This window comes from Engystomops pustulosus, chromosome 1 (assembly GCF_040894005.1).
Source record: "Engystomops pustulosus chromosome 1, aEngPut4.maternal, whole genome shotgun sequence".
In the NCBI taxonomy this organism is placed as follows: domain Eukaryota; kingdom Metazoa; phylum Chordata; class Amphibia; order Anura; family Leptodactylidae; genus Engystomops; species Engystomops pustulosus.
In genome coordinates this window covers 170,379,923-170,396,909 of record NC_092411.1, presented here as the reverse complement: position 1 = coordinate 170,396,909, position 16,987 = coordinate 170,379,923, and the positions used below count along the sequence as shown (strand labels likewise).

Here is a 16,987-nt window from a genome sequence, read left to right as displayed (position 1 = left end):
AATAAATGTTTTATACCCATAACTCGTGATATTTTTTCTCTCCAGAAAGGCATCCAGGCCTCTCTTGAACATGTACATAGAGTCCGCCATCACAACCTCCTGCGGCAGAGAGTTCCATAGTCTCACTGCTCTTACAGTAAAGAACTTTACATTTTAGATCACTTTTTATTCAAAAATAGCAAAAGGTCGGACGCTAATTGCCTTATGGGAAAGTGCTTGCAACTTAAAGGGAATCTGTCACCAGGAGACCCATTTTTAGCACTCCCCCAGTCCCCACAGAGCATAGTACATACACTGCCAAAGTGTTTTTGTATTAAAAATTGGTTTTAAAGCAAAAAAGATATGTTATATTGTACCTTTCATTAGCATCTGCTGTGTGACTAGGCAGTTGGCAAAATGGAGGGACCGGAAAGGAGCAGTTCCCACCACCCTTGGGGAACAGCTTCTCCATGTGACCTTTTCAAATATATGAAAACACCCATCACTGGGCTTAGCAACGCCCCCTGCTCCTCTACAGCCAATCCCGAGTGAGGGGAGTTATTCATATATTTGAAAAGGTCATATGTTTCCCATATGCCTTTTTTCTGAAGAATTTAGTATTTGTATCATAGTATATAAGGCTGGAAAAAGACGCAAGTCCATCAAGTCCAACCTTTAAGAATTAAATAAATGTTTTATCCCCATAACCCGTGATATTTTTTCTCTCCAGAAAGGCATCCAGGCCTCTCTTGAACATGTACATAGAGTCCGCCATAACAACCTCCTGCAGCAGAGAGTTCCATAGTCTCACTGCTCGTACAGTAAAGAACCTTTGTCTATGGTAAAATCGTCTCTCCTCCAGGAGTAGAGGATGCCCCCTTGTCCTGGTCACAGGCCAGAATAATCCCAAATTTTGTAATCTGTCAGTATATTCTAATCCCCCCATTCCCCTAATAATCCTGGTTGCTCTCCTCTGCACCCGTTCCAGCTCTACTATATCCTTTTTATACACTAGTGCCCAAAACTGTACACAATATTCCATGTGTGGTAATACCAGGGATTTGTATAAGGGCAAAACTATGTCTTTATCATGAGAATCTATTCCTCTCTTGATACATCCCATAATTTTATTTGCTTTAGCAGCAGCCGCCTGGCTCTGGTCACTAAAATTAAGTTTACCATCCACCAATACCATCCACCAGTAATTGACCGTTTAGAACATAATTATACTTTTTGTAACCATGGCCCAAGTGCATAACTTTACATTTATCTACATTAAACCTCATCAACCATTTCTCTGCCCCCTCCTCAAGCTTCCACAAATCCCTCTGTAATGCTAAACTATCGACCTCAGTTTTTATTACTTTACACAGCTTAGTATCATCTGCAAATATTGAAACTTGACTGTGTAAACCCACTACAAGGTCATTAATAAAAATATTAAAAAGAAGTGGCCCCAATACTGACTCCTGTGGCACTCCACTGGTAACGTCAACCCAATCTGAGAATGTGCCATTAATGACCAACCTCTGTTTTCTATCACTAAGCCAATTATTTACCCAAATACATAGATTTTCCCCTATTCCCAGCAGTCTCATTTTGTATGCCAACCTTTTATGTGGCACGGTGTCAAATGCCTTTGAAAAGACCAGATATACAGATCCAAACTTGAACTTACCTCCTCGTAGAAACCAATCAGATTAGTCTGACAGGACCGATCTCTCATAAACCCATGCTGACGCTGGGTTATAAGGTTGTGCACAGTGAGATACTCCAGGATAGCATCTCTAACAAACCCCTCAAATATTTTCCCCACCACAGAAGTTAGACTCACGGGTCTGTAGTTTTCAGGATCGCTATTTGATCCATTTTTGTATATTGGTACCACATTTGCTATGCACCAGTCCTGTGGAACATAACTAGTTCTCAGTAAATCTTCAAATATTAAAAATAACGGTCTGTCTATCACCATACATAGTTCATGCAGAACCCGGGGGTGTATGCCATCTGGCCCCGGTGATTTATCTGTCTTAGTGGTTGCGAGGCGGCGCCGTACCTCTTCCTGGGTTAAACTGTTGACATTCCAAAAATAATTTACATTATTCCTCATTGTGTCTTCCACCAGGGGATTTTCCTGGGTAAAGACAGTTGAGAAGGCGACATTCAGTAGATTGGCCCTTTCCTCATCTCCTTCCATCATGACCCCCATGTTATTTCTAAGGGGACCCACACTCTCTGTTTTTAGTTTCTTATCATTTATATACTTGAAAAATAATTTGGGATTATTTTTGCTCTCCCTGGCAATATTTCTCTGTCTCTATTTTTGCAGCCTTTATCTGCTTTTTACAGGATTTATTTTTCTCTCTATAATCCTGTAATGCCTCATCGCTACCTTCACGTTTTAGCACCTTAAACGCCTTATCTTTCTCGCTTATTGCTTTCCTCTTATGTTTTTTCCCATAAAGTATGTGTTTCTCACAGGACTTTTTCAGAATATATGAGAAAAAGTCCCATTTTTTTTGGGGGGGGGGCTTTTGTCTTTGAGAAAATTATCCCAGTCTATGCCTTTAAGGTCTTCCCTTAGTTGCTGAAAGTTTGCCCTCCTGAAGTTTAGAGTGTTGGTTGCCCCTTCCCTAATGTTCTTAGTAAAGCGTAATACAAAATCAATGATATTATGATCACTATTCCCCAGGTTCCCCCCAACCTGTAGTTTTGATACCCTATCAGGTCTGTTGGTAAGGATAAGGTCCAGCAGTGCCCCCCCTCTTGTTGGCTCTAGGACTATTTGCAACAGGTAATTGTCTTTTGTTGTTGACAAGAACCTGCTGCCTTTGAAGGACATGCATGTTTCTGCCCCCCAGTCAATATCTGGGTAATTAAAGTCCCCCATGATAAGTACTTCACCATGCTTTGAAGCTGCATCCATTTCACTTATCAGCATTTCCTCTGCTGCCTCCAATATATTTGGAGCCTTATAACAAACCCCTAGTAATATTTTATTATTCTTTTTCCCTCCCCTTATCTCCACCCATAGGGACTCCACATTTGCATTTGCGTTACTGATGTCATCTCGCAGGCTTGAGGCAAGAATTCACATATAAACAAACCGCTCCCCCTTTTTTATTTATACGATCCTTTCTAAAAAGACTATAACCATCTCTATAGTAACAACCCAGTCATAGCTACTGTCCAGCCATGTCTCGCTGATACCCACTATATCATATTTCCGCTCCAACATCAAGAGTTACAGTTCCTCCATTTTTTTTCTGAGGCTTCTGGCATTTGTGTACATACACTTTATATGGTTTTCCCTGTCCGTATTCCTTTTGTTCTTATTCCCCAATCTCATTCCAGCCCACCTTCCTCCCCCATGGACTATGACTCTTCCCAGCTCTCTATCTACACTGTCTATTTGCCCTGCACAAGTGTAGTTGCCCTCCCCCCAGGTCAACCTTCTAGCCATTTTTTCCCCCAAAACAGCTGCACCCTCCCCATTGAGGTGCAGCCCATCCCTACTGTAGAGCCTGTAGCCGACAGAAAAGTCAGCCCAGTTCTCCATGAACCCAAAAACCTTCCTTCCTACACCAACTTTTGAGCCACTTATTTACCTCCCTGATCTCCCGCTGCCTTTCTGGTGTGGCACGTGGTACAGGCAGTATTTTGGAGAAAACTACCTTTGAGGTCCCTGCCCTGAGCTTATGGCCTAAATCCCTGAAATCATTTTTAAGGACCTTCCAACTACCTCTTACTTTGTCATTAGTGCCAATGTGGACCATGACCGCTGGTTCCTCACCAGCCCCTCCCAGTAATCTGTCAACCCAATCCGCAACAAGCCGAACCCGAGCACCCGGCAAACAACGCACTGTTCGGTATGCACGGTCTTTGTGACCGATTGCCCTGTGTGTTCCCCTAATAATTGAAGAAAAGAAGAATTCACAAGTAACACAAACTTACAGGAGTAACCTGCTAAGGTGCCTCAAACTTAAGTCCCTTAAAGGGGTATTCTCATCTGGGCATTAACATTCATTTTCATTTATCTGCCATATATAAACATTTCTTCAATTGGATGTTATTAAGAAAAATGTTCCTGTGTGAAGACAATTTCTCATAAATGTAGTCATGTTGTCCCTTAGAAACGAGATGGCTTCCGCGGATACGACCACATCACATTTTGGCAGCACTGGCCAGACATGCGCTATTGAGTCCTGCCTGATCACCTGGCTTCAGTGTTCATTACCGCAGGATGGCAGTGGGACATGCAGTAACTCCCGGACATTTCATATACAAGAACTTTTTTGTTTATTTGTGCAATCCCTCCAGCAGAGGTGGTCGTATCCGGGGACACAATCTTGTTTCTAAGGGACCATATCACTACATTTATGAGAAATTATCTTCACACGAGAACATTTTTTTTAATAACATCTAATTGAAGAAATGTTTATGTATGGCAGATTAATGGAACAGAATGTGAGTGCCCAGACAAGAATACCCCTTTAATCCTAAATCCCACTTTGGACACTGCACACACATAGGATCAATGCACACTCGCCCCATCCGCTTTTCAGAATGCTTTTTAAAAGGTTATTTGACACACTACGCTGCTGTGCTCACTGCAACAAGATCTGGCTGCAGTGATTTTATATGAAAGGGGCGCTGCTCTGAATTTAATGAGTGTTGGGCTGTTTTGAATTTAATATCAGTGAGGGAGCTGTTCTGAATCTAATGAGTGGGGGGCTGTTAGGAATTTATTATGAGTGGATGGCTGTTATGAAGTTTATATGACACGGGGGGGAGGGGGTATGAATTTTATAGATGCTGGGGGCTGCTGTTATGAATCTTACAAGACGGTTGGGAGGGCTTTTCTGAATCTTATACTATGGGGTGCTGCTGTTATGTATTTTATATGATGGGGGCTGCCGTTGTAAATTTTATATGACTGGGGGATTTTATTAATTTTATATGATGGGAGGCTGCTGTTATTAATTGTACATGCCTGGGGGTGCCTGTGTATTTAATATCTATAGGTGTATGTTCAGTTGTATGGAGTGTTACTCAGCAGCATGGGAGAAAGTTGGCCAGTAGACACAACTGGGCACATTTACTAAGGTCCTTGCGCCAGTTTTCTGTCAGACTTTTCCTTTTCTTTTTAGTGCTAACCGCTTGCACAGGTATTTAAGTATTGCACACAACCCTTTTGTAATGCGGCTGCTCTAGTTATCATGCAACCCAAATTTCTGCACTGAAATGGGCTTTCTGGATACCTCAGTTGGACTGTTCGCCAGATTTAACATGCACAGTCCGAAAGAAGTGTGTTGCATGCCCCATGTTAAAGGTGCACCAAAAAAAGTGGTGCACTCTGTCAGAGCAGTGCAGGGAGTGCCAGATGTATAAGGAAAGTGCACCCCCTGCACTTATACACAGGCAAACTGCACATAGTACAGACTGCACTGTTCTTAGTAAATGTGCCCCACTATACTCTATTAACTGTGATATATTTTTAGTGTCACAGTGTGGCAAGGAGATGACTGTCTGGCAAATCCTGCAGAGGCGGCTGGGAGAAGTCATTGTGAGGTTGTATAGCTGATGGAGAATCGTCACCTTTGAAGAGCCCACAGGATAAGGACAAGCATGTACCAGTCCAAAACAGAGGGAGAAAGAAACAACTGTGACTGATTTAATCTGTAAGTGAAGCCTATCTCTGCTCTCAGCCTTATTGTACAGTACATTTATTGCCACATTAATTTCGGGTATATTTGTATGCACTACAGGTGCATATTTATGTGTACGTATGTGTGTATGTATATTCGTATGTATATATTAGATGCGGACACTGATAATGATTTGCACCGGGGCCCATTACAGTCTTGTTATACCACTGGCTGGACCTTTATAAAAGCTCTTATAACTCTTGTGTCACCCTTCATCCTCATGGGCTTTAAGCTCTTGCCAGCAGGGCCTTCACTCATATAGTTACATATGACTGCTTGTACTTTGCAATATAGTATTTTATTTGTATATGTCCCCTATAATTTGTAAAGCGCTACTGAATATTATGACGATATATAAATAAAGAGTATTATTAAATGTATGTTATATTTAACCCTTTACCGCATTTGGATGTTACTGTATGTCCAGTAACAGCGAAGGGGGGAGTATGAAGCGAGCTCATGGGCTGCAAACACCCGTCACTAACACCCTGGTTTGGATTGTAGCTCCACGTGACGTCATCAAGGAGCGGCGATCTATTGCTATGACAGCCTTGGGTCACACAAAGATCCGAGGCTGTCATGTTTAAGGCTATCTATTAAAATGTGCGATTTGCTCACTGTAATAGATGATGTGTAAAATCCCCATATACTGCCATACTGTATTATGGCAGTATATTGTAGGATCAATCAGACAACCTAGGGTTAAAGTAACATAGGGGGTCTGAAAAATATTAAAAAAAGAAATAAAAAAGTGTAAAAAATTAAATAAAAAAAACCTAAAAATTCAAATCATCCCCCTTTCCCTGGAAATGATATAAATAAACTGTAAAAATCATAGACAAGTTATGTATTTCCGCATCCCAAAATGTCTGATGTATCAAAATATAATAACGTTTTTTTCCTAGTGATTAACAAAGTCGAAAATGCCATTTTGCTTAATATAAGAAATTCAATTAGAAGTCATCAAAAGGCAACAAGGTAACATCCTTCTCAAGGTCTCCTAGAGACAAATAATCACAGGTAGATCGTGCTTAACTCCTTTCTGCTCGCCCACTGACTTTAGATGTCAGCGAGTGCAGGTCCGGAGTCTACAGCGACACGCTAATCGCGGGAGCAGGACCCGGTCTCCGGGTGTCACAGGCACCCAGAGACCCTAGGGAGAAGGGAGATGCGGTTCTTTACCGCTTCTCCCTTCTCCACTCCTCCATGCATCGGGCTGAATGAGCGTGATGCATAGAGGAGCTGAGCGATGCAGCGCCGGCTTCATAGACGCGACCGCCGGGTCTGAAGGGGTTAATCAGAGCTGCTGGGTCTAATTAGACCCAGTACAGCTCTGATCACCTGTCCCCAGTGACAGGGGGGCATTTACCCTGTAACTGAGGCTCTTATAGATGCCTCAGTTACAGGGGAAAACTTGTAATAGGTAAAAAAAAAGTAAAATTAAAAAAAAAAAAAAGTGAAAATGGCCCCCAGGGGTCTTTTATGACCTCATGGGGGACATAAAGTAAAAACACTCACACACACCTCAGGGGCACCCCAACACCAGTCTAGTGAAACGGGTGCTCCAAAAACTTGATTTTGCTTGTCCCTTCTCCGGCCTGCTGTGTCCCCAGCCTGTAGACTATTGCTACACATGGGGCATTGCCATACCCAAAGTAACCCACTGAATGATTTTTGGGGTGTTTATCCACAGTGGGATGAGTTGGGCTAAATACTTTTCTTCCTACTTTGGCACATTCGAGAAAACAATGCAATTTTTACACTGCATTGTATTACATTTCACCCAGCATCTCAGGGGTTGAAATGTTCATACAACCCTAGATAAATTCTTTGAAGGGTGCCCTTTCCTAAAATGGGGTCACTACTTGGGGAGTTTCTATTGCACTGGTACTGGCGCACCCCAACACCAGTCTAGTGACAAGGGTGCTCCAAAAGTAAAATTTCGCTCCTTCTCAGCCCTGCCGTGTGCCCAGCCTGTCAATTTTTGGCACATGTGTGGTATTGCCGTACTCGGAACAACCCAAAGAATTATTTTTGTGGTGTTTGTCTGAAGTGACATGAGTTGGACACAGTAAATTAGGTGCTAAGATGACATTTTTGAGATAAAAATGCAATTTTTAATATGCACAATTTACTTTGCATTAAATTTTGACCATCATGGTGGGGGTTAAAACGTTCACCACACCTCAAGATAAATTCTTTAAGGGGTCTAGTTTCCAAAATGGTATAATTTCTTGGGGCTTTCCAACCTCACGGGCCCCGTGAACATGACATGGCACTCCAAATCCAAACAGGTGAAAATGGAGCTCCAAAAGCAAAATTTTGCTCCTTCCCTTCTCATCCCTGCTGTGTGCCCAGCCTGTCAATTATTGGCACATATGTGGTATTGCTGTACTCAGGACAACCTGCAGAATGATTTTTGGGGTGTTTGTCTAAAGTGGCATGGGTTGGGCACAATATATTAGGCACTAAAATGACATTTTTGAGATAAAAATGCATCTTTTACTCTGCACCATTTACTTTGCATTAGATTTTGGCCAGCATGTTGGGGGTTAAAATGCTCACCCCCAACCCCAGATAAATTCTTTGAGGGGGCTAGTTTCCTAAATAATTACCTCTTTGGTAGTTTTCTATTATACTGTTACTCCAGGGGCTCTTCAAGTACACTGTGGCACCACAAAACACTTGCAGTCAAATTGGCCTTCCAAAAACCCAATGGTACAAACTCTGTTCTGGACATCGCTGTATGACTAAAGAGCAGTTGACATCCACAGTATTACGGTACTCGGAAGAAGCAGGGCAAAAATTTTGGGATGTATATTTACCTCAAATTCCTTCTGAATGTGTCCATTTTAGGGCTAAATGAAAATAATCTTATTCAAAAATTGAAATTTCTAAATTTTCAATCCATTTCTGTTTGCTTCCAGAGAAAGATTAAAGTGTTAACAGACTTCTCAAATGCTGATTTGAATAGTTTGAGATGTTAGGTTCATAAAATGGTGTTACTTGTGTAGGTATATAGTACATAAGTCTTTATAGAGTACTTCCAAACTGAATTGGTCACTAAAAATTTAGCAATTTTCAAATCTCTTGAAAATCTGAGAAGTTGCTACTAAAACTTGAAACCTTTTCAGATCTGTAAAAAATGGAAATGTAAAACAAATTATAAAAATAAAAAAAAGACCAATGGCAAAAGGTTTCTACAAAACAAAATTTTATACATTTTTTTTATCTAAAAAGTATAACATTTACTCCATAGATATGATATCCAATCTGGTGGTTGTAGTTCTGGCGGATTAAGAAGCTAACCAACTCCCCCCCATCATTGCTAATTAGATTATGCCAATGATCCACATACAGCTGTCAAGTTCTGTATTCACACAACCTCAGGTTCTCTAATGACTGATAACATTCACAGAGTTGAGCTCAGGAGAGATCAAACCAAGACAACGTATGGTATAAAATCTCAGTCTCTGCGTACTGTTGCCATCAAAGGTAAGGCAGATGTGAGATGCTTTATTTGTGTCACACAGTATTATACAGAAACCTGCAGTGGGGCAGGACAAAGGCTAAATTACTTAGGGATAAAGAAGTAATGTCCATAGTCCATTGGTTGGTAAATTATTACATGGGCATCGGAGACACTTCTCTGAAGTGGATACACAGTCGTAAATCCCTCTTGATAGATGTAAACATTGACTAAGAGAGATGCAAACAGCAGCTGTGGGGGGTCTTTCACTCCTTTGGTGGACAGCAGTGAACTTTGATCAGCTTCAGCCATAGTCAAACATCTTCTGAGTTTCAACACTCAGCAGGTATATGAAAAATAAAAACATTTTCATTAAACATAAAACAATACTTCACACAGCGCACATGGGCAAGGTTAGAATGGTCGTGCTTTCTGCCTAAACAAATTTCCCCTAAGGCCTATTTCCCATGAGCAAGTGTTATGTGATTTACTCACATTACACTTGCATGGTAAGCTTGCCTGAATCTCACGTCCAAATGCTTAGAGATTGGAACTGAACTCAACGGGGCAGATTTACTTACCCGGTCCATTCGCGATCCAGCGGCGCGTTCTCTGCACTGGATTCGGGTCCGGCCAGGATTTATTAAGGTAGTTCCTCCGACGTCCACCAGGTGGCGCTGCGCTGAAAAGCATCCGAACGCGCTGGAGTTCATCGGCTTGGGCTGAGTGAAGGTAAGTGCAAGCTCCGCAACAGATTTTTTGTTTTAAATGCGGCGGTTTTTCCGCAAATCGTCGCAAATCGGAAATATTCGGGTAACACGTTGGGAAAACGCGAATCGGGCCCTTAGTAAATGACCCCCAATATGTCAGTTCAGTTCTGGGCTCTGAGCATTTGGGTTAGGCAATAGGCCTAAGTCTTTTGAAACTTCATGGACCCTTGAGGTCATTGGTCACCATACTAAGGTTGCTTTAAGAAAGATCCTGTCTGGGCTCTAAAGTGAAATTAACATCTGTGAAGGAGGCTTATACTAGATAGGGTGAATTTATGGCTGGCTCCGATTATAAATGCACATTTAATTACCAGAGGGAAGAGGACTGGAAACAATGAGTTATGGCTATATTTCAAACTTTTACCACAAGTATCTAAACCAATATTACCACATAGATACCGTACCAGAACCAATCTTACAACATATATTGCTACAAGAAGATTACTACATCAAAACAGGGCTTGTATTGCAGCAGATTTATCACAGTAACTTTTGCTGGATGATAAATTTGTCGTGGTATAATACTTTCTCCATGTAGGACACTCTCATAAGAGAAAATAAGAGATATTTGCAGCACAGAGGAGATGCTGCTGTAAGCTCATGCGTAATACCTGTCCTTACTGTAAATTTGATTACAGATAACATCTTTCCTTAGAGAATTTCTCCCTTTCTTCTACTCCCTGGCCACCATGTCAAAATTTAAGTAACTTCATAATAAAATATAACTATTATTCTGCGTACAGAAGCCAAAATAGGAAAGGTACCCCCACAATAGCCATTATATTGGCTACTGTGGGGCCTATTTTACTATTAAAATAGGCCCCACAGTAGCCAATATAATTACTGTGCCCCCTCAATAGACAATAAAGAAGAATGGGCCTCACTGTAGCCAATGTAGTTACAATGCCTTCACATTATCAATAAAATCACATGGGCCCCACGGTATCCAATATAGTCAGAGTGGCCCCAAAGTAATCAATATAGTTACCGTGCCCCCAACAGTAGCCAAGTCACATTATCCAAGTTATAGTGCACCATACAGTAGCCAAGTCACAGTGCCCCCACAGAAGAAATTATTCATATTGTCCTCCACAGTAGTTATTAGTTATGCTGACCCCACAAAATATCCATCATTCATGTTGCTTCCTCCACAGTAGTCAATAGTCATAATGACCCCCCACTGTAGCCATAATTCATATTGCCCTCCACAGTAGCTATTAGTAATAATGACCCCCCCAAAATATCCCTAATTTATTCCTCTCCCTTTAAAGTAGCCATTAATCATTAACCCACAGTAGCAATAAGTCCTTGACCCACTACTAACAGGACCCCAAGGATTAAGGAAAAAAAATAATTACTTTATTCCCATCCTTTACGCACCTCTCTTCTCTAAGTGATAACACGCCGGGTCAGGTGCCAGGTCATAGGCCTCAGCAGACCTGATGCAGGTGGAAATGTCATCACAGGTTGCCTCGACCTGATCTCCTTTATCACACAGGCTACTCACCGGCAGTTTGATAGCAGGTGAGGAGGTGAGCATTTGGCCCAAGGCAAAGATTCTTCCTCGTCTTATCCCATCAGAGGGAAGACGGATCCATCAGACTGACCAAATGCAGGAAAGTCACCTGTGTCAGCTGAATCAGGGGGAGTCTGAGGCTGTCACAATTCAAAATCACTGCAGATGCTGTGATTCAGAACTGTGACCGCTGCAGGCCCCACTCACCCTGCAGACCTGGTTGCAGTTGCTCCTCCTGTGACCGCAATTGTTATGTACATTCCTATATTGCTTTTTGGCCTCCTCTGTCAATTTTTTTTTACATAACATAATCCTGTGTTTAATTGGGGTACTGGGGACTAATTATAGCTCAAATTGTTCATCCCATTGCATTTCATTGCTTTTGGTTTATTGTCAGATGTAGTTATTACCACCGCATTGGCCTTATGACTGTGGAATAGATCTTCCGAACAGGTCTAAGAATCCCCAGGGAAGAATTTTTATTCTATCTCTCCCAAATATTAGCCTATGCAAGGATATATTTGGGAAAACCTATAAAAGAGACTTTCCCCATCACCACGACGGCACCAACCAGAGAGAGGGATCCGCCCCCAGGGACAGGAAACCTGAGCATAAAAACATGCTCCTCCTATTCAGCCTCAGTGGTTTCCTGTCCCTGGAAGGGACCTGAGTGTGGGCTGGTGAGAACCCCTGGTTGGTTCTGCCGGGTGCCCACAGAGTCGAACTCACCGTGGTTGAGGGGCACTGGGCGTCTCTACGGTGAGCCTCTCCTCCCTGTCCTGGCGCGGTTTCTCGTCCACACTACCAGTTCCGGGATTCGCGCTACCGGAAGTGGTCACACTTCACTTCCGGGTCGTATCGGCGTACTGCTCGGACCGGAGGAAGACGGCAGGAAAACAGGAGGGAGCCCCGGTGGGATAGTCCACCGGGATATGCTGACCAGGTTGGGCTCATTGAAAGGTACATATGTGCATATGTAAAAGAAAAACCGGAGCCAACACGTCAGCTATGGACCGGAAGGGGGTGTGGCATGGCTGATTTCAATTTAAGCGCCATGCAACATGAAGCATGCGGTGCTTTACAGCACGGGCCTGGAGAATGGCGGATAAGCGTGAGCTCCCTGAACCCCTGAAGAACCCAAATCCGGTAATGAAGGTGTGGTGAGTTACCCGATGGGGCACTTTTTTTACACACGCTAATGTTCTGATTGAAATCCTTTTTTAATGGTTTTAGGGAGAAGATACTCCCAAGAAAGCCACTAGGAAAACACATCACAGAGAATGTAGGATGTGCAGTAGGAAGTTGCCGTCTGGTTATGAAAAGAATACGTGTACTTCCTGTATTGGAAAGATAATCTCTGAGGAATCCTCCTCATGGCTTGAGACCCTTCGTTCAGTAATTAGAGAAGAGGTCCAATTGACAGTAAAAGAATCTATTAATCCGGCGCCTATATTACCCGATAAGAATCTACCGGGTCCCTCCACTGTAACCACAGGCCTGGAGGATCCTTCAAATTCTGAGGAAGAGGGTATAATTAGAGATGAGACAACCTCTTCGGTCTCTGAGGAGGAACTGACGGGACGTCCTTTATTTCTAATGGAGTACACCGATCAGTTATTAAAGATGATTAGAGCCACTATGGACATTGAGGAAAAGAAAGAACCAAAATCAGTCCAGGACATCATGTTCGAAGGTTTAGCGGAAAAGAAGAAGCGCACTTTTCCCATTCATAACACCATTTCCACATTAATTTCAAAGGAGTGGGAAAACCCTGACAAAAAATCATTTATTTCCAGAGCAATTAAAAGGAAATATCCTTTTGATTCAGATCCTACTTCATCCTGGGGCCCTCCACCAAAGGTGGATGCTTCAATCATAAAGATGGCCCGTGGGGCTTTTTTACCCATTGAAGATATTAGCTCCTTAAAGGATCCTTTAGATAGGAAAGCAGATGGATACCTTAAAAAAACTTAGGAATCCTCAACAACTGCGTTTAAACCGGCTGTGGCAGCTGCTTGTGTGGCCCGCGCAGTATTGATGTGGCTAGGCCAATTGGGGAATGATATACACAATAAAGTCCCTAGAGAAAATCTGCAGGCTTCTATAGCAAATATACAAAAAGGAGCGGCTCTTTTAGCGGACGCCTCGGTTGATAGCCTGAGACTAGCAGCAAGATCTGCGGCACTATCAAACTCTGCAAGAAGAGCCCTGTGGCTAAAAGATTGGTCGGGCGATTTGGCCTCTAGAAGTAGACTGTGTAGTATACCCTGTAGTGGAAATTTTCTATTCGGTCCCATCTTGGATGATTTACTGGAGAAAGCGGGGGATAAGAAAAAAGGGTTTCCTTCCTCTTATGTTCCATACAAGTCTAGATCCTTTCGGTCCTTACGTAGGTCAAGGTTCGAAAGGAGAGAGAAAGACCCTAGACCAAATTCCTCCCGACCACCTCAAAGAAATAGAGGTTTCTTGTTTAACCAATCTCGGAATCAGTCCAAGCTGGCCCGTTCCCATCCATAATGACATGAGGCCCCAGGTAGGAGGAAGACTCTCCCTTTTCTTTCCTGCCTGGAAAATAATATCAAACAGCAACTGGATCCTAAGTACCATCTCACAGGGGATAACCTTGGACTTTATAACTCTCCCTCCTCAGAGATTCAGGATTACACAGGTTCCATCAGGAAAATACAGTTGTTTGTGGTGCACAGTTTGCCCCTTAAGGAGCTACTCACGGTATAAGACCGGTCCACACAGTCTTTGAAAAAGTCCACGAAATAGAGAAAAATATTTTCACTATGACCGGAGCTCCAAGGATTCTAAAACTTCGATGAACAGCACCAATCTTCAATTTCTCCTGTTGAAAGTATGTCACCATTCAGACTAGCACCATCGCATTCTCATTCTCCTCCTTTATTATATTGTAACTGGAAGAAAATATGCAGGCAGATGGTGTGGTACGTTCCAACAAGGTTAAAATTTATTCCAATTCATTATACTCACAAAAATCCAATAAAAATGCGCATATCACAAATTCACATAACGGGACGCTAGCTTTCTCTCACATAACGGGCGGAGAGAAAGCTAGCGTCCCGTTATGTGAATTTGTGATATGCGCATTTTTATTGGATTTTTGTGAGTATAATGAATTGGAATAAATTTTAACCTTGTTGGAACGTACCACACCATCTGCCTGCATATTTTCTTCCAGTTACAATATAATAAAGGAGGAGAATGAGAATGCGATGGTGCTAGTCTGAATGGTGACATACTTTCAGCAGGAGAAATTGAAGATTGGTGCTGTTCATCGAAGTTTTAGAATCCTTGGAGCTCCGGTCATAGTGAAAATATTTTTCTCTATTTTGTGGACTCCATCAGGAAAAGGTGGACTAGCAATGATGTCAGAAATTGCTTCACTTCTTTCCAAAAAGGTACTGTGCCAGTTACCGACGGGAGAAAAGGGTCAAGGGTTTTACTCAACCCTATTTTGGGTGAAAAAACCCAACGGGTCATTAAGAACTATAATAAACTTAAAGGGCTTAAATTCTCATCTTCAAATTCCAAGTTTCAAAATGGAAACTTTAAAGTCTGCGGTAAATCTGTTATCCCCAGGATGTTTTATGGCGTCGATAGACCTAGCAGATGCCTATTACCATATTCCAATTCATCCGGGATACCAGAAGTACCTAAGACTTGCAGTTCAGATAGATCAAAGAATCTTGCATTTTCAATTCAGAGCACTTCCCTTTGGCATAGCTATCGCACCAAGGGTTTTTACAAAGATTATTTCAGAAATGGCAACCTTTATAAGAAAAGATCCAGGTCTGTTCATCCCATACTTAGACGATTTCCTACTGGTGGGTTCTTCAGAACAGGCAGTAAGGGATCAGATAGACAGAGTATGCAGAATCCTAGATTTCTTAGGATGGGTCAGAAACCTAGAAAAATCCTGTATAACCCCGTCAACACAAAAAAGATTCCTAGGTGTGCTGCTGGATTCTCAGTGTCAAAAATCCTTCCTTCCTCTAGAGAAACGAGAGAAAATTACAAAGGGCATAACCGATTTAGTCTCTACTCTCGAAATCTCCATCAGAGGGGCCATGTCTCTCTTGGGTTGTCTGATAGCAAGCATTCAGGCGGTCCCCTGGGCTCAGTATCATGCAAGGGGACTCCAGAATTTTCTACTCAGTTCATGGGACAAGTGTCCAGCATCCCTAGACACGATAATAAGAATTCCCGATGTAGTGCTCAGATCTCTAGATTGGTGGCTAATACCCCAAAACCTAAGACAAGGTCTCCCATGGGTGTTAAGCTGGGAAAGGATTATTACTACAGATGCCAGTCCCTGGGGATGGGGGGCTCATGTAGAAGATCAGTCTTTTCAGGGCAGCTGGGAACCTCAGGAGGTCGGTCTATCCTCCAATGGAAAGGAGTTATTGGCAGTTCTAAAAGGGCTAAAAGCGGCATTTCCACTCTTACGGGATCAGGGGGTGTCAGTAAGGTCAGACAACACCACGACTGTAGCCTACATAAACAAACAAGGGGGCACAAGAGGGTTTCACCTAATGCAGATTACCTCTCAGATCTTTCAGTTGGCAGAGTTACACCTCAGATCCCTAAGCGCAGTACATATAAGAGGTACAGAAAATGTCCAGGCAGACTTTCTGAGCCGAAATATCATTTGCCAAGGGGATTGGGCTCTGAACAAGACAATTTTCCACATAATAACAAAATTGTGGGGGTATCCAGATATAGACCTCTTCGCCAACAAAAGAAATCGAAAAGTAAAAAGCTTCTTTTCCCTAAATTACAAGGACCATCCCCTTGCCATAGATGCATTTTCCCAGAACTGGGGACATTACCATCTACTATATGCCTTCCCTCCCATGGTGTTAATCCCAAGAACCTTGGGAAAGATAAAGCGGGACAGAGCAAAAGTGATTCTCATTGCCCCATTTTGGCCACGCCGTGCTTAGTTTTCAAGTCTCAGGAATATGTCGATCGCAGACCCATGGATACTGCCCGACAGGAAAGACTTGTTATCCCAGGGTCCTATCTGTCATCCACAGGTGAAGGGTCTTCATCTAACGGCATGGCTATTGAAAGGTTGATCCTACAAAATAGAGGCCTTTCTTCTCGGGTAATCTCCACCCTGCAAAATAGCAGGAAGCCTGTCATCTACAAAATTTATCTAAGAACGTGGAAGGCTTTCTTTTCATTTGTAGGCAAACATGATTTACACATAGATAACCCAGACTTTGAACTTATTCTAAATTTCTTACAGCTGGGTCTTGAAAAAGGCTTAAAGCCAGCAACTTTGAAGGTTCAGGTGTCAGCCTTAGCAGCTCTTTTCGACCAGGATATAGCTAGTCATCCCCGGATATCTAGGTTTATTAAGGCCTCAGTGAAACTTTGTCCTTCCATTAGGTCTAGACTTCCCCCTTGGGACCTATGACTGGTGCTAAAATCACTATCGGGTCCACCCTTTGAGCCTTTAAAAAGTATCCCATTAAAACTTCTTACATTAAAATCAGTATTCCTAACGGCCATT

The 16,987-nt window shown here is 42.5% G+C and overlaps 1 protein-coding gene across 3 annotated transcripts in view; it reads left to right on the top strand.

Annotated features, from left to right (window-relative positions):
• The window catches only part of NRTN (neurturin), a 488,581-nt gene that overhangs the window by 341,379 nt on the left and 130,215 nt on the right, over positions 1 to 16,987 (top strand). For 2 of the 3 annotated variants that reach the window (XM_072113846.1, XM_072113847.1), the window contains one exon: positions 5,481 to 5,660. The exons of the other annotated variant lie outside the window; for it this stretch is intronic. The gene's annotated coding sequence lies outside the window, so the exon portion shown is untranslated. The remainder of the gene's footprint in view (positions 1 to 5,480; positions 5,661 to 16,987) is intronic. 3 annotated transcript variants of the gene reach the window in all.